Raw genomic sequence first — 19,625 nt, 5'->3', positions numbered from 1 at the left:
AAACTTATTTCCCACACAGGACCTGGACTCTTTTGAAGGAAAAGTAACAGGTTTTGACCAATAGGGTACCATTCATCAAATCATTATTCCATTCCACTAAATGTTACTTTAGCGTAGTCTGAAGTGAGAAAAGATACCTCCGAAAAGCACCCAAATCATTTGTCAGCTTCTGGAATACAAAGGCACTATTAAAATTTAACTCTCCTAGGGGAGGTAGAAAGCGTCAAGGGAAACACCACCACACTGCGCAGAAGTCCCGGAAATGGAAAAATTGGCCAAGGAGAGTAAGGCGAATGCATACTCTTTCAGAATACACCCCTTAGGGATTTTTAATGATCAATTTTAATAGAAAGAGGTTTGGGTTTTAAGGTGTTGTTTCACAGCATCTCCATGCAAACTACCTATTAAACATTTTAACCTGGAAAAAAAAAAGGCCATCACGCTTAAAACTCAATTTGTGATTTTTACAAGTTTAAAGTCTATCAGCAAGTCATTTACAGATTGTCTATGTTACGGAAGTAGCATGAAGATATTAACTTTACATTTTTTAGGGTTTTTTTTAATGGGTTAGGAGTCTTGTTGTTCCTCTCTTTTTTATGTTTAAATATTGCTAGTGGCATGACTTTGAAAAAGGAAATTAAATGTTTTAGAAATTTTTTTTCCATTGAGCCTACCATTGTATGCTTCAGTTCAATTAAAAATAAAAAGCTACTATGCCATTGTGAGCTAAATGTGATCTCCAAGAGAGTACTCAATAAAGCTCTCAAGAAAATGAAGAATTTAGGCTGAGTGGTCTAAAATCTATGGTGTAATAAAGAAGCAACCAATTAACATTTGCAAGCAAGGTCTTTAACTTTTTTAAAAGACAGAGGCATTCAAAAAGTGATCACCCATCATGAACAAAGAGTTTGAAAAATATCCCATCTTTGTTATGACTTCTTAAAACATTTTAAGAGTGACCTTTGTCATCAGTCCCAAGAATGAATATGCATAAGGGGGAATGTGGCACAGTTGCAATCTCCAGGAAACAGTCTCTTCACCAGAACAACTACTGAACAGGCAGGAACTGTCTGAATCAGCTATTTTGGAACTGAAGTCCAGCATCCAGGAAGAGGAGGGAGAGGCTGGTAAATTATGGTAAATACCAGTAAATTGCTCACTCTGCAAGGCAGTTACAAATGCCCATTCCCTACTCTCAGAGCAGGCAGCAATGTGGTCTAACTCAAGGCAGAACATGCTGGTGCCAGAGATGGACATAAAACTCCACTTCCCTAAGATCTGAAGGAGGCACAGGCTGATTGCTTATAACCATTTTTGATTAGCTACTTTGTGTCACTGGGAACCCTGCTCTGAGGGTGACCATTGTTACAACTTGCTCCAGAAAAAGGCAGCAGAAGACACTTAAAGATGCTACACTTACTCAGAGATGTGGAGGATAGATGAAGGGCTGCATTGCCTGGGCAGGGTATGAATCAAAAAAACACAACTTGGGGGAAGTGTAAAGGAAGCTCAAGGTATACTACCGGCTTCTCCCTCAGACCCACCCCAGGCACTTTGGAGCCAACCAATGCTCCTTTTTGATTTCCTGCCCTTATTCCATCTAAGGAAGTCCGACCTGGAAAAATCCTCTATGGTATACCCTTCTCCTTGAATTTGCCCTCCAAACAAAAGCAGTATAAGAAACAATTGAGGAAAGTGATGTGGCTCAAGTGATAAGGCCTCCGCCTACGGCATGGGAGAAGCCAGGTTCAATCCCTAGGGCCTCCTGGTGAAGAAGAAGAAGAGAAAGCAAGCCTGTGCAGTGAGCCAAGTGCCTAAGAGATGAGCCAAGTGCCCGTGTAGCAAGCCGAGTGCCCACGTAGTGAGCTGAGTGTCCACATGAGTGCCCACGTGGTGAGCCAAGTGCCCGCATGGTGAGCTGAGTGCTTGCATGAGTGCCTGTGTAGTGAGTCAATGCTTGCATGGAAAGCCAGTGCCTGCGTGCCAACCTGAGTGCCCACATGAAGAGCCAGTGCCCACACAAATGAGTCACACAGCAAGATGATGACACAACAAAAGAGAGACAACGGGAAGAGTCAAGGTGAAGTACAGCAGAGACCAGGAACTGAGGTGGCGCAGTTGACAGGGAACCTCTCTTTACATCAGAGGTCCCCAGGATCGAATCCCAGTGAATCCTAGAGGAAAAGATGAGAAGAGAAGACAAAAAGAGAAATAGGTACAGAAGATCACACAGGGAATGGACACAGACAGCAAAAACAACAAGAGAGGGGAGGAGTTTTGGGGGAGGGGAAGAAAAAAAAGAAACAATTGAGGAAGAAGCCTGGAGCAAATTCTAATCAGCTTTAAGTCCTGCAGTGAAAAATCAGCTTCCAGGGAAATAGAGGGGATATTCAAACTCTTGTAAACAGGGGAACTTCTAAAGCACAAACCCACACAAGACACAGACGCAGAAAAGACAAGGGAGCACCCTACACTGTTCATTCACTATGGACTGATCTGCCTGATGGGAGGGCTTAACTCTGAATGAGTGCACCAGCCAATGAAAAACCAATTTGAAAAGATGGTGAAACTGTGTTTCGCTTAGATTTGATTGGTTTTGTAAGCTCCTGACACTGTCATATCACCAGCTGATTGCACACTCAAGAAACAGGCAATTCAAGGAATAAATCCCAGAGTTAACATTTTAAAATGCCAATAAGAAATGATGGCCCATGCAAAGAAAGAGGATGAAAATCCAGAAAACATCAAAGAAAAAGGTCAGATTATGGATGTACTGGACATTTTTTAAATCCCCAGTGTGCTCCAGGAGATGAAGAAAAGTACAGAAAAAGAATTAAAGGATATCAAGAAAATGATTCATGAACAATAAGAAAATATCAATAAAGAGAAATTTTAAAAAGAAACCTAACAGAAGCTACTAAAGTTGAGGACCACAATTATGGAAATGAAAATTTCCGGGAAGGGTTCACCAGCAGATTAAACCTGGCAGAAGAATCAATCAGTAAACTCAAAGACCAGACAATCAAAATATTTCAGAACAAAAACCAAAAAATTATAAAAAGTGAATATAGCCAGAACACCTCTGGGACAACATCAAGCATACTAATATACACATTTTGGGAGTCCCACAGGGAGAAAAGAAGAGAAAAGGTAGAGGAAATATCAAAAGAAATAATGATAGAAAAAGTCCTCAATTTAGCAAAAGATGTGAATATGCTCCTTCAAGAAGCTCAAAGCACCAAACAGAATAAACATGAGGGCTAATATGCCTGTCATATACTAATCAAAGTGCTGACTACAAAGGGCAAAGAGAGAATTCTGAAATCTGCAAGAGAAAAGCAACATGTTATGTACAAGAGAATTCCAATTAGATGAAGTGTCAATTTCTCATCAGAAACCACAGTGGGTTAAAATATTTAAAAGTGCTTAAAGAAGACAATTGCCAACCAAGAAGTTTAAATTTGATGAGACTTTCTTTCAAAAATGAGGGAAAGATTAAGACATTCCTAGATAAATAATAGCTGAGAGAGTTCATCACCACTAGATGCACCCTATAAACAATGCTAAAGGAAATTATTCAGGCTTAAAGGAAAGGACAATAGAAAATGGTTCAAAGCAGCATAAAGAAATAAATACTTGTGATATGGGTACTTATAAATGTGAGTATTATTGTAGTGTATTGTTTGGTTTGTAAATCCACATCTTAATTCCTACAGATGTTGAAATGCAAATGAATAAAAAGTAATGAAAAATCTGTGGTTTTGAAGGAGTAATGTACAAAGATATAAGTAGTAGCAAGTACAAAAAATGTGAGGGGGTCAAAGGAGTATAGAAAAAGTATATGTGCCTGGTTTTGAAGTTTAGTTGGTATCAAACAAAATATGATTGGTACATATTTAGGAAGTTAAATTTAACCTCTAGATAACCACAAGGAAAATATAGGAAAAACATGTCCACCTAGAATGAGAAGGGATTCAATATGGTACAATACAAAAACTTGAATAAATATGGAAGTATGTATTAATGGAGTAACTGAGGCTAAAAGACCTACAACACTTACAAAGAATAGCAAAATGGCAGAAGAAAGTTCATTATCAGCAGTAACATTAAGTGTAAATGGATTGAACTCTCATGTCAAAAGGCAGAGATTGGTAGATGGATAAAAACATCACCTTACTATATTGTTTACAAGATACTCATGTTAAATTGTAAGACATAAGTGGGTTGAAAGTTATAAGATGAAAAAAATCATACCATGCATGATATGGTATGGTAACCAAAGGAGAACTTGGGTAGCTACATTAATATCAGATAAAATACCTTTAATACAAAAACAGGAGGGACAAAGATGGTCATCATATACTGATATAGGGGTTAATTTAACAGGAAGATATAACAATTTTAATTATATATGTATCTAACAGCAGAGACCCAAAATACCTGAGGCAAATATTTACAGATTTCAAGTGAGAAACAGATGGTTCTACATTAATAGTACAGTACACCTACTATTAATAATATTCAATAATGGATAGGTCATCTATATAGAAGATCAATAAAGAAATACAAGACTTGAACAATTCTGCTAACCAACTAGACCTAACAGAACACTTAACCCCAAAACAGAATACACATTCTTCTCAAGTACACATGGATCATTCTGGATAGACCATGCCATAGATTACAAAACAAGCCTCAATAAATTAAAAAATATTGAAATTGTACGTTGTATATTCTCTGACCACAAATGGAATATTGCTAGAAATTTATAACAGAGGGAGGTGTGGAAAATTCACAACTATGTAAAATTAAACAATTTACTCTTAAACAACCAATAGATTAAAATAGAAATCACAAGAGACATGAGGAAATATCTTGAGGTATATGTAAATGAAAAACAACATATCACAACTTAAAGGATGCAGCAAAGGCAGTGCAGAGAGGGAAATTTATAACTCTAAATCCTTACATTAAATAGAAGAAAGACTTCAAACCAGTGTCCTAACCTCAAAACTGGAAGAACGAGAAAATGAAGAATAAACAAAACCCAAATATTCGTTTTTGAAAAACTCACAGCTGACATCATACTTAGTGGTGAAAAACGGAAAGCTTTTTCCCTAAGTTCAGGAAAAATACAAGCATGCCCTCTGTAACCACTGTTACTCAATATTGTACTGGATGTTCTTGCCAGAGCATGTAGGTAAAAAAAAAAGGCATCCAAATTTTAAAGAGGTAGTAAATCTTTCCTTCTTTCTTCTCTTTGCATATGACATGATTCTATTTTGATTGTTAAGCTAATGTGTCAACGCAGCCAGGTAATTGTGCCCCGTGGTTTGGTCAGGTAAGCACTGAGCTAATTGTAATACAAGGACATTTATGGACTTTAGTCACCAGTGAGTTTATTGCATAGATAGCTTTTTACATCTACATCAGTCAGGGAGATTGCCTTCAGCAATAAATGATGCTTTATCCAATCAGTTGAATGCCTTAAAAGGAAAAGTGATTTCAGCATTCAGAGAGAATTTTCCAGCTTGTCTTTGGACAGTGAACATCTCCTGGAAATTCATCAAGGACCTTCATATGACTTTCATCAGAGCTTCTGGTTTGCAGCCTGCCTGTGTAGTATGGACTTGTGCATCCCCACGGACATGTGAGAGACTCTTATAAAATCATACTATTGACATATCTCTTGTTGATTCTGTTTCCCTAGAGAGCCCTCACTAATACATTATATACAGAAAATGTTGAAAAGCCCACAACAAATCTCCTAGAACTAATAAATGAATTCAAGAAGGTGGTGGGGTACAAGATCAACACCCCAAAATCAGTAGTGTTTGCATACACAAGTTATGAACAGTTGGAAGAAATAGTCAAGAGGAAAATTCCACTTACAACAGCAATGAAAAAACTAAAGTTCTAGGAATAAATGTGATCAATGAAGTAAAGGACTTGCACACAGAAAGCTATATATAATAACATTGTTAAAAGAAATCAAAGAAGGTCTAAATAAATGGAAGGAAATTCCATAATCGTGGATTGGAAGGCTAAACATTGTTAATATGTCAATTTTACTCATGCAATTTACAGATTCAATGCAATCACCATAAAAATTCCAACAACATCCCTTTCAGACATGGAAAGCCAGTCATCAAATTTATATATAAAGGTACGAGGCCCTGAATAGCTTGAAAAAGAACAATGAAGTTAGAGAACTCTCAATTCCCCATCTTAAAAATTATTACAAATCATAGTTATCATAACAGCATGGTACTGCACAAGGACAGACATATAGACCAATAAAATTAAAGTAAGGGATCAGAAATCAATCCTCGTATTTATGACCAACTGGATTTTGACCAGGGGCCACAGACCCCTCAATTGAGAAAGAATGGTCTCTTCAATAAATGGTGCCGGGAAAACTGGATATCTTTTTGCAAAAGAAAGAAGTAGGACCCCTACCTGACATGATATACAAAAATCAAACCAAAAAAGAGAAAGATCTAAATATAAGAGACTGAACTATAAAACACCTGTAAGTAAATGTAGGGGAGCAGCTTTAAGACCTTGTATTAGGCAATGGTTTCTTAGATTTATAAACAAAGCAAAGCAACAAAAGAAAACTTAGATAAATGGGATCATGAAAATATTAAAAACTTTTGGGCATCAAAGGACTTTATCAGGAAAGTACACAGACAGTCTATAGAATGGGAGTACTTGAATCTACATATCCAATAAGTGTTTAAAATCCAGAATATATAAAGAAATACCTCAATTCCACAACAAAAAAAACCAACGGCCCAATTGAGAAATGTACAAAAGACTGAAATAGACATTTCTCTAAAGAAGATGGACAAAAAGCACAAATGAAAGAATGTTCAACATCATTAGCCATTAGAGAAATGAAAATTAGAACCACAGTGAGATACCATTTCACAACACTGGAGTGGCTACTATTAAAGAAATGGAAAATTACAAATGTAAGAGAGAATGGAGAGGAATGAAACACTCATTCATTGCTGGAGAAAATATAAAGTGGTATGGCCTCTGTGGAGGACAGTTTGACAGTTCCTCAGAAATTTAATTATAGAATTACTGTATGACCCAGTGACCCATTTCTATGTATATAGCTATAAGAATTGACTGCAGAGACTCTAACAGATATTTACACACCAATATTTGTAGCTGCATTATTCACAATTGCCAAATGATGGAAGCAAACCTGAGTGTCCATCAACCAAAAAATACGTAAATGAAATATGGCATAGAGACACAATGGAATATTACTCAGCTCTGTAAAGGAATGAAGTTCTAATACATACAGCATGAAACTTTGAAGATATCATTTTGAATGAAATAAGCCAAACCCAAAAGTATAAACCTAAAAGTATAAATATTGTGTGATCTCACTGTAATGAAATAATAGCAATAAGTAGTTATAATAAGCAAAATCATAGAGTCTGAATCGATAATATAGGTATATTAGTCAGTCAAAGGGGTGCTGATGTAAAATACCAGAAATGGTTGGTTTATATAAAGGGTATTTATTTGAGGCAGGAGCTTTCAGATACCAGGTCATAAAGCATAAGTTACTTCCCTCTCTAAAGTCTATTTGGGCCTGGCTTCCCTTTCTTCTGTGGGCTTACTTCCTGGGGCTCCACCTTAAGGCTTCAGCATCAAACTCCAACATCAGAAACCCTCAAATCAAAAGCTCCAACTCTGTCCTTTGCCATGCCTTTATCTGTGAGTCTCCATCCACCAAGAGGTGGGTGACTGGGTGGGGACTCCATGCCCTAATGATAACTCAATCATGCCCAGTTACAGATCAGATCACAAACATAGCCCAGTATTTCTTTTTGGAATTCATTGATTATACCAAACTGCTACACTGCAACCCTCTGAATTCCAAAAAGTTATTACAATATTTTAAAAAGTCTTAAATCAGTTACAATGCAAGTGCTAAATCATATTATAATCAATTTAAAGAAATACGGTTTGTATTGGTGCAAAGTCCTATTTGCTATAGACATCTGAAACTTACAAAACAATTTATCTGTTTCCAATACACAAATGGACAGAAATAGGATAAACATTTTTATTACAATAAGGAGAAATTGGGAGGGAAACATGAGTCATAGGTCTTCTACAGTTCAGTAAACCTACAGGGCATCCTCCATTCGATTTCATTTCAAAGTCTTAGAGTCATTCTTAGAAAGTTGGTTTCTTCTCCTTGGAACCATATGGGCATCCATCCTTTCTGTGGTCTTGCCCAATGGCCATTTTTTTGGTTTCACCCTCATCAAGCATTTGGGTGTTGACCATGCTCCAGACCTCTCCCTCCAAGAGTGTTGGGGTGATTGCCACACCTTACCCAATCTTTGGGTTAGAGTCTTAACCCCCCTAGCACAGTGATGTGAAGACGACATTGCCCCTAAACTTTGGCATACAGGCTCAACCCTCTCAGAGCAACGAGTTGACCACCTGACCTTCCCTAACCTTTGGGGGGCAGGTCCACCCCTCTCAGACCTGTGGGGTGATGACCTTAACCTCCCTAATCCTTGGGGAATGTGCTCCACCCTTTCTGTACCCTGGGGCAGCAAAAATCTCCCAGAACATCGGGTGGGAACATCCACCCTCTCCAACTGCTGGGGCAAACTCACCCTCCCCGTATACATGGGTGGGGTTCCCCTCTTGGCCCAAGGTGATGTCCTAATTCCAGATCTCAGCTTCCATGGTTTTCCTCTTAAAGCTCTTTCTCCATCAATCTCTCCTTTCCATGTCCCTTTTATTCCAGGCTGACCGTGATTTTGTTCATATATCTCTCTCAAAAAGTCTGTTGGTTTAGCATGCAGGAAGCAGAGGTTCAAGCTATCAGACAGTAAGACTTTCTACAAGTCTTTCCACCATAACTGCATCTTCAATCCTGATTTACAGATTCCAAGTTTAGTTAAGTCCTCCAATGGGGCACTTTTGTTAGGCCTCAAAGCAAGGCCGTTATGGATAACCAGAGATGGAATGAAGAAAACTTCATCACGAGAGTTAGGCAAACTCACATTTATTGTGTCTGCAGAGGTAAGGAGCCAAGGCTAGTCCAAAGTGACTCAGACCTGACTCCCTGTGCTATAGTTTCACTCTTACTTAAATATCCAAGTTATTACTTAGCATTTGCTTTGATTATGCATTAGTTTTTATACTTATGGATGAATGCACATAGCTGGTTATATAATTGTATGATTAGCATGTTCAGGAAATCATGCTTGCACATACATTGCATGATCAAGAAAGGGGCGGATAACTCCACCCCTGGGTGGGAATTTTACTATGCTAATTAAGCAAGTTGGAGTGAGGACAGCAAGGGGCTGCTTCTGCACAGGTCTGGCCAACTGGTTGAAGCTGGTTTTCATACTTCATTGCTTCAACAGGATATTCTTGACCACCAAAAGTGGAATTTGGCCCCAAAGACAGGGTTACATTTCATTACCTTCTGATTTACATACAATTCTTTTCTTTGTATACTAGCAACAGGGAGAGAAACAAGTTACTTTCAGGTATTCGGTCATCCTACATCCATCAATTCCCTCCTTCTAGTTTTTGGTGATATCTTATCGCAGGGGAAAGGGACGAAGCTCAGATCTTCTGTAAGTACTTCCTGCTGACATTATGGGCATTGAGCTCTTAGAAAATTATAGTAAGAGGGTGGCCTGAGGAGGAAAAGTTAGTTTGTTAGAGTTTGCAACGGCTTTTATTTAAAGCATCGCTTGTATGGTATGAGTATGGTTGAAATTGTCAAAAGAATAAGGATAATAATTAACAAAGGGGACCAGCCACTTGGTGAAGCTGGATGGGTTCCAGGAGGAGAAATTATTCTCCTGTATTATGAGATTATTGGCTTTTTTTTTTTTTAATGCTCTCACTTTTTTTGGAGAGGTTGGTGACTAAGTACAGGGATGCAGTTGTAGTACCAACAAATGCTGTGATTCCTAAAAAGATAAACAAGGAGATTAATTGGCTTTTTTAAAAAATTATTTGGGGTTTGCTTTTACAAAAGCCTGTTGAATTTTATCTAAGTAGGCTATTCTGGCTATTGCTTTTAAGGAGTCGATTAACTGAAACATTTCACAGTAAACTGGTTTAGGCATTACTTGATGTTGATTGTGCAAATTTACACAGTACCAACACTTGGTTCTAATTGTAGACCTTTTGGATGACTTGCAAAATATGTGTGTAGGATGAGTGATATCTTCCCTCAGGGCTAGTTACTGGCAGTTTCCTATAGTAGGAAGAACAAGATTAGTATTTGGTGGAGTTTTTTCTTCTTGAACAGGAACCACAGGTTCTTAACTGGCTCCATCTCACATTTTGCTTCATGCTCTGGTGTGATCTCCAGCTCAGGACCTCCTTTATCTGCTGTTTCCAATAAGCAGTAGTGTTTTCCTCTGGTACGATGAACCCAGGGCTTGATTCCATGCAACTTAAGAGAAGAATGAGAGGTTAACAGTACTGTGTAAGGTCCCTCCCATTTGGGTTTAAGCTGATCTTCAGGAAGTTTGTTTTTCCAAACTTTTAAAAGAACCTGATCCCTGATTGAGAAGGGGTGAGAGGCTGGTTAGCGGGGTATTTTAGGTGCATATTTGCATATGCGTGCATGGTGGTAAGGAGCTCTCTTAACTGCAAAGCCCACTTATGGAGGGCTCCCTCTAAGATCTCTGGTGAATTGGGTTTTTCCCTCGGGTTGCTTAGAAAGGGCCTTCCATACATAAGTTCAAAAGGACTTAATTCAAGTCCTCTACTAGGGCCACCCTAACCCAAAGGAGAGCTAGGTTAAGTACTTCTGCTCATTTCAACTGTGTTTCTTGACAAATTTTACTTAAGGTTTTTTTTTTGAAGTATAGTTCATTTTTTTTTTTTTCCACCTTCCCTGACAACTCAGGTTTACAGCCCGCATGTAGTTTCCACTTAATTCCAAGACACTGATTGACACCCTGTACCACAGCTGAAATAAAAGCAGGTCCATTATCTGAGTGAATTGTTTGGGGCAGTCCAAACCTCGGGATGATTTCTTGGAGGGAGCGCTGTTCTGTGCGGCAGGGAAAGGCTTCCACCCACCCTGAAAAGGTGTCTACAAATACTAAATGATACTTAAAATTTCTTGTGGTTTTTGGCATTACTGTGAAGTTTACTTGCCAGTCTTCCGCTGGGGCAAGCCCTCGACTTTGTGTCTCAAAAGAAGTCCACGGTGTTCCTTTTGGGTTATTTTTCTGGCAAGAAAGACACTGGTTAGAGACTTTTTGCACCGTTCGAGCTAGGTGAGGTCCCACCACCAGTCGGTGAAGAAGGCTGGGTAGTGCTTGTTGTCCCAAATGTGTGGTTTGGTGATAATAAGAGACTAGGGGATGTACTAGGTTCTCAGGCAGATAGAATCCTTGGCTGTTTTTCAGCCACTTACCCCCTTTTTTTAATTTTTCTGAATTTTCTTGAAATCCCCATTCTCTTGCATGCTCGAGATTTGCAGGGGTATAGACTGGACAGAAAACTTCCTCTATATGGCTAAGCATTAAATTTATTATGCCATATAATATAACAATGAAAGAAATGTTTGGTATAACTTTCATTTTCCAGAGGATTATGGAACTCTCCCTGTAATTCACTGATATGTGACTTATAATTTATTCAGTTCTGCAGTCCACATTCACAGTCCTTCTGTTTAATTTGAAAAGTTGATACCTAAGTCATTTTGTATGCTTTATTTTTAATTTTCATTTCATCTCTAGTAATCTTTTATATGCTTATGAATTTGTGAAAGAGAATATTGCTTTTTTTGTTTTAAATTTTGGCTTCTTCACAGTTTGTAAATCCCTACAGATTTGTTTCTTACTTTCAGATATCAGCACCTTTCTACTTTCTACTCTTATGATCTGTCATCTATGCAGGAGATCTTTTCTTTTAAGTTTCCCACTGTGTTTTATAATAAAATCAAAAGAAAAAGGTACATCCATCAGAAAGCAATCAGCTCACTAGAAATAGAAAATCTGTCACCTTATTCTTAAAACCTTAGATCATCCAGACCAGTGGCAGAAATAGTGAGTGTAGTTTCTACAAAGGGTATAGCATGAGGTGAGTGAAATTATATATTTTGTTCTCTCCAAATCTTTTTTTGGGAAGAGACTATCTTTGTTCAGGAAAATAGCTTGGTATGCTGCCTAGAGTTGAAGTGTGGCTTGAGAAGAAAAAAGATAAATAGCTCTACTTTAGATATAAAAATGAATTGATAGACAGAGAAAAAGAGACGGACAAGTGAGGGAGGAAGGATGGGGGAAGGATGGGGGATGGATGGTGAGAGGATAGAGTAAAGGATAGGGGGAAGCTCAAAGAGAGACAGACAGGGCAGAGAAGACCACCATATGGCAAAAGACTGCAGCCCAATTCTTTCTCTGTTATCAATCAGATATTTTCTGCTCCTGCTGCACCTCCCCATACACATGTATAATATCCTGGTAACCAAATTAATGGTTAAGAATAAATTAGCTTTCATATCAGACACCACTGGATTCAAATTTCAATCTTTCTTAGTCGCTTTGTAACCTCAGTCAAATTACTTATGTATTCTAACCTCAAATCTCAGTCAAATTACTTATGTATTCTGCCCTCAAATCTCTTATTTGTAAAATGGCAATAACGTGAGAATATTGTGAGAGCTAAATGAGAGGCTGAATGTAAAGTGCTAAGCATCATGACAGAATAAAGTAAGGTTTTGCTGCTACCTTTTATTTGTTTAATTTACTTCTCCTTAGCCTGAAATCCTCTTTTTTCTACTAATTCTTCACTCAGGGAAGTGATTCAAGACTTTTCTGTTCTGTCTTTACTTCGGTTTTACTTTTATTTTAAAACCACTTAAATGTGTTTTGACTCTCACTACTCCAAAGAAACTGGATTTCAAATGTACCTAATGCCCCCCTACCTGACAAATTAAATGGAAGCTGAAAGACCTTATCTATCTGCATTGGATTCCACTGGCAACTTAATCCTTGCAACCCATCTTCTCTTGCACTCTCCAAGAACATCTTCTCCTGACCCTCTTCTGGCCTCTCTATTCTTTCTGGCTCATTTTTTTTTTTTTAAAGATTTATTTTTTATTTATTTAATTCCCCTCCCCTCCCCCGGTTGTCTGTTTTCTGTATCTTTTTGCTGCGTCTTGTTTCTTTGTCCGCTTCTGTTGTCGTCAGCGGCACGGGAAGTGTGGGCGGCGCCATTCCTCGGCAGGCTGCTCCCTGCTTCGCGCTGGGCAGCTCTCTTTATGGGCGCACTCCTTGCGCGTGGGGCTCCCCTACGCGGGGGACACCCCTGTGTAGCACGGCACTCCTTGCGCATGGGCCAGCTCCACACGGGTCAAGGAGGCCCGGGGCTTGAACCGCGGCCCTCCCATGTGGTAGACGGACGCCCTAACCACTGGGCCTAAGTCCGTTTCCCTCTGGCTCATTCTTGTACTGCCTTCTCCCAAATCTCCATTCCTGGTTCTTCCTACACATTCCCCTTGAAAACTTTCATTTACTTCCTTGAAAATTACAGCCAAATTTCTATTTCTAACTGTGGACTCTCCTTCATGCTTCAAAGTCTTTTATCCAACATGTTTTGTTGAAAAAATAGTCATATATTCAATGAAACACAAAGAAAATATGGAAAATAAAAAATTTGAAACAATAGCAAAAATATCCATATTCTTCCATTGCAAAGTTACTAGGTAATATTTTAGCATCTGTCACTAGTTGAACCAAACTATGTTTCCTTATCCATAAAAATGGACGTAATTATAGTGCCAGACTTATAGGGCAGTTGGCAAAAAAACATTCAAAAACACTTAAAAGTAACCAGGACATAGCAAATCCTATATGAATATTTGTAAACACACAAGCACGTGGATAGTTTTGTACATATTCTTCCCAAGCAGATGGCTATGTACCATTTCATTGAGACACTGAGGTTGTGAATTAAATGACTAAACCTGATTTTTAATTGCTTATAGTGGTGAATCATACAGATATACAGAAAAATCATACAGAAAAATCAGTTCTTTAATTGTTGTATATCTAGGGTGTTTTCAACTTCTCACTATCTAAATAAGTTTGCAATGAACATTCCTTTAGGTGCATACTTGCATTTATTTATGATTTCTTAAAAGTAAAATTACAGGAACAATGTGAAAAAATTTTAATACATTTATTTTTTAATATTTTTAAAAGAAATTTTAGATTATATAAATGTTATGCAAAAAATATAGGGGATTCCCATATGCCCCACTCCCTAACCCTCCCACACTTTCCCACATTAACATCCTTCATTACTGTGGTACATTTGTTACAACTGATGAACACATATTGAAGCATTGTCACTACCCATGGATTCAGTTTACATTATAGTTTACACTCTGTCCTGTACAATCTTGTAAGTTATGACAAAATATATAATGACCTGTGTCCATCATTGCAGTGTTATGCAGGACAATTCCAATGTCCTGAAAATGCCCCCATATTATGCCTGTTTTTCCCTCTCCCTCCCCACAGAAACTCCAGTGGCCATTGCCTCCACATTAATGATAAAAGTTCTTCCATTCTGAGAATAACAATAAATCTATAGTAGAATAACAGTAAATATACTTTAGTTCATCATTCATTCCTCCATCCTGAGGATTCTGGGATGGGGATCACCACTCTGCCTCTAACTGAGAGGGGTTTTAGATCCCATGGGGCAGATGGTTAGAACTATTTTGCTTGCAGTTGCAGATTCTCTCTGTTTGGGATGGGTGTTGTGAAAATTTGAATGCATATAATTTCCTATTGTATGTTTATTTTCTAGAAAAGTTACATGAGTTTTAACTCATATAAATAGCATATAGGAAACCCTGTTTCCTGGTAGACTTATAGATAAACATTATCATTCTTTTTCATACTTGCCAATGTGAGGAGGAATAAATAAAATCACTGTTATTATATCAATTTTTGTTTGCCCCAGTATAGTAGAAGGACAAAACATAAATAATTCACCTTCAAAATCTGCTAATGAATTTTGTCCTTTTAAAATTTAAAGATTGTGATAATTTTAATTATTTCTTCTAAAATATTATTTCTCTTTTAAATGATTGTAACAGTCATGAGTAACAGGAAAAAAGAAAGTACAAAGGAAATATTTTCATGTTTCCTGCTACTAAATTTGATTTATATTAATTTTGTATTCAGTGCCACAAGTTTTTCAACACTATTTTTAATTCTATATTGAACATTCACCTTGAAGATGTTAGTCTATTGATTGAAAGCTTTAGTTCCTTTAATAGAATTATCATGATTCATACTCCAAATAAAAATCATTCAGGAGAGTCCCAGAAGTCCATACTCTTGCAAAGACTGATGCCTCCTCTGAAGGATACCCAGGAAGTATGGCAGAGCACTACATCACTTCTCCCTATGTGCTTCTTACCCCCATCCAATATCCCAGTCACTCTACCTTCGACAAATATCCAGGGTCTGATTTCTTCTTTTCAAATTCATTTTACTACCTGCTCATGAGCCAAGTCATAATCATACACTCCTTATTTATTGAAAAAGAATCCTAAACATCTCCCACCTTTTACCCTTGCCTCCTCCAGTCTATTGCCAATAAAATATCCCAAGTCAACTCTTAAACCATGTCAGAGCATGTCCCTTCTCTTCTCAGATGTCTCTAATGCTTCCCATTTCAGTCAGGATAACAACGAAAGTAAATTGCAATGGCCTACAAGCCTATCTAGGCTCAAATCCACCCCAAATCTATTACCTCTCAGACCTACTATCAGGCCCCAGCTACCTCAATTCCAGCCACACTGGCATCCCTTCTGACTCTGGAACACAGCAGAGAAACTCCTGCTTAAGGCATTTGCATGTATTGTTCCATCGGTCTAGAATGCTTTCGCCATAGAGGCTCTTCCTCATTGAAGGTAAAGCCCTTTCTCACGCTTTGATATGTTAGGTTGAAATATGTCCTCTAAAAAATATGTTAACACCCTAAACCCTGGTCTGGTGAATGTGACCTTATTTGGAAATAGGGTCTTTGAAGATATGATTAGAGGCCAAACTGGATTAGAATTGGCCCTGATCCAATATGGCTGGTGTGCTGAAAATAAGAGGGAAATTTGGACACACTGATAGACAGGCAGGAGGGGAGAAGAAGGTCATGTGAAGATGGAGGCAGATATTGGAGTGATGTATCCCCAAGCCAAAGAGCACCAAGTATTACCAGCAAACAGCAGAAGCTAGAAGAGGCAAGGAAGGATACCTCCCTGTAGGTTTCTGAGGGAGCGTGTTCCTGCTGACACTCCAGATCTGTGAGACGATAAATTTCCATTGTTTTAAACCACCAAATATGTGGTGCTTTCTTACAGTAGCCCTAGGAAATTAAAACATTATTTCTTTTTTAAAAAATCAGTTTATTGATATATATTAATAAAGCATACAGTTCATCCAAGTTGTACAATCAAATGTATTCGGTATAATCACATAGTTGTGTGTTCATCACTTCAATCATTTTAGATTTCCATTATTTCAATAATAATAATAAACAGAGCCACCCAGCACGAAAAAACTGCAGCCTGCCCAGAAATGGCACTGCGCACACATGGAGAGCTGATGCAGCAAGATGATGCAACAAGAAAACGAGACACGGATTCCAGGTGCTGCTGACAAGAATACAAGCGGACACAGAAGAACACACAGCGAATGAACAAGAGCAGACACCTTGGTGCAGGGGAGAGGGGGAAGGGGAGAGGAATAAATAAAAAATAAATCTTAAAAAAAAAAAAACACACAAACAAACAAGAAAATTCCTCACCTTTCAATATCTCTGTTTCCCCTATGTATTATACACAGCAGCTATTTCTGACAATTCTCGCACAATTACTTATTTGTTTATTAAGCAGTTTTACTGAGATATATTCACATACCATATGAGCTATCCAAGTGTGTAATCAATGGCTTTTACTATAATCGTAATGTTTTATATTCATCATCTCAAAAATTTTAGAACAACTTCATTATTCCAAAAAGAAAAACTCCACACCCCTTAACATCCCTTCCCCAGTCCTACATAACAATAATCTAATTTCATCTTTATAAATTGATTTATACTTACATTTTATATAAATGGAATCATGCAATATGCAGTACTCTGTGCCTGGTCCCCTTCACTTAGTATAATTTTTTTTTTGGTCTGATATTAACATTTTGTAGTATTAACCTATATTTGTTTGGCTTCAAAGAAAAATGGTCTTATATATGCAATTTTACCCATATTCATATTTAACATAATGTATTTATATTTCATATAATATACTTAGTTCATAATAGGACAGACACACAATATTTGTTATTTGTCCTTTTGAAGACATCATTCTTTATTTAATGTTAGCTTCACAGCATTTCTCACCATATATGGTATATAAAAATAACATATATATTATTTATTGTCTTTCACTGCCTGTGGAATGCAAGTCTAGAAGGATAGGTTTTTGTTTATTGTTTTTTTGTTTCATTTAATCCTATATACTAAATGCCTGGCATTTAACACTGTTTTGAATGACTGAATAAACATCTGAATTTCTGCCATTTCCCTCTAAGTAATATTATTTTGGATGCAAATGCTACTAGTCCTAAAACATTCCAAATTCAATTTTTATATGACTTTTCACTATATTCTGATACTGAATTAACTGTAAATATATTTCTTAAATATTTCTGTATTCTGATATAAAATAGTTCTTTTCATAAGTCCAGTTGACATTTATTAACATTATTGTCCTTGACAGTATTTGATCCGGAATCTGACTTATCATACCAGAAATTTTGTAAATACCATCATCTTTCAGAAGCCAAATATTGCCAAGTTCTTTAGTTAACTATCTTGTAGATTTCTGAAGTTTGGTAAAGTAAATCACTCCTTACAGCTGCAATATGCTATATCTCAAACGGTATCCGTGAAAGTTCTGCCTGACATAACTGCACTAGCAAAGTCCTCTGTGTGTAAACTCTTAACATATTTATGGCATAAAACTTACTCTTGCATGTAATGTAAATATACACTTGCAAGGTTCACCACTTAAGTGTAAAATTTAACAATATGATGAAGACTTGGACAAAAAAATAATGTCATTCAGGACACATATTCAGAAGGCAATCTAAGAGTTTGGAATTTCTCAGTTTATATGTGGCAATCATGAAATCTATAAAATCGTAGGTTTCTAAAATGTATTTTAAAGTGCATATTAGGGCAAACCAAAGAATGAGAACTAAAAGAATTAGAATTATTGTGTTCACCTGTTGTCACTGGTAACCCTGTATTCCCAGTTACAGTATTCAATATTTCTTTGTACATGTAAGTCACCGTAATTGAAAGAATATATAATGTAAACATTTTCTTTTTAAAATGAATAATTATCTTGCATATTAGTGGCTTGAAATTAATGTTTAATTTATAGCATTTTTAAATTTAAATAATTGCTTACAAAATTAGAAATAATTTATAATCAGAAATAAAATATAAGATTGGCTTTTAGAAAGTTAGAATGACTTAATATTTTAAATTTACTTCTATCACTTATAATTGAATCTTTTTGTCTGTTAAAAACTGTTTCAATAAGGATTTTAAAATTACAGTTTAGTGCAATGTTTTCTTAATATTTGCTCTTCTATAAAATCTTCTCTGTGAAAACTCCATTTAAATATATTTCATTGTTTTCATTGTATGTCTTTGAGACCTGCATCTCTTCTCTCCTTGCAGCTCAACAGTTCTTCCTAGAATGGTTCTATTCTTTTCACCTGTTCTTTGTATTTATTTTCTTATCCTGGTGTCTTGATAGCTCTCTAATATCAGCTTCTATACATTTATCATTTTTGAACTTATAAAACTTTCTAATTCTCATATATGGTCTATAAAAATAATGAGGTTTTCTCATGTAGGATGATAGTCATTAATTCTGTATATATCAAAGTGGAATGTATATCCCTAAGCAAAATTGAAACTCACACTGTGCATGAAGACAATTCTTATTGCTTTAGCCAAGAGCATGTTTTATTGGGAAAAAAAATTTTAAACAGACCATCTGGAAATATTTTCATTTTCTCTTTAATTTCTTTGAGCTGCATGTGTGAGCAGAATTGTAAGTAATTTCCAGCGAGTCATTTTGAGTTTTGGCCATCCTGGCACTCTGTAAATGTGTGGATATTAAGACTTCTAAGTAGCTCTCAGTAAAGTCCTGATAGTAGAGCTTGTAGCTTGTACTTACCAAAAATTTAAGATGTTTTTTTCAAACTCTATCTCTAGCAAACAATATTACATAGTTATTAAAATATGGGAATTAACTGTAAAATCTGCAAGTTGCAAACAGTGTTGTAAATCAATGAGGCAATAAGCATGAGTTTTTTAAGTGACTGAATACAAATTTAGAATTATGAAGTTATTATCTAATAAGCCACAAGAGAAGTGAATAAATCCTTGCTAATATGAAAATTATCAACCACTGAAATACACTTTTCTACAATCAGGTCTATGGATTCTCATGCTAATGCATGGAGGTTCATAAACTACAGACATTCTGTGAAAGCTTCTTT

The 19,625-nt window shown here is 36.8% G+C and overlaps 1 protein-coding gene across 2 annotated transcripts in view; it reads left to right on the top strand.

Moving 5' to 3' along the window:
• GRID2 (glutamate ionotropic receptor delta type subunit 2) overlaps nt 1-19,625 on the top strand; it is a 1,588,204-nt gene that overhangs the window by 1,180,466 nt on the left and 388,113 nt on the right. The gene's annotated exons all lie outside the window — the stretch shown is intronic.

This window comes from Dasypus novemcinctus, chromosome 1, assembly GCF_030445035.2.
Source record: "Dasypus novemcinctus isolate mDasNov1 chromosome 1, mDasNov1.1.hap2, whole genome shotgun sequence".
Lineage (NCBI taxonomy): Eukaryota > Metazoa > Chordata > Mammalia > Cingulata > Dasypodidae > Dasypus > Dasypus novemcinctus.
The sequence above is the reverse complement of the archived record's forward strand: the minus strand, read 5'-3'. Positions and strand labels throughout refer to the sequence as shown.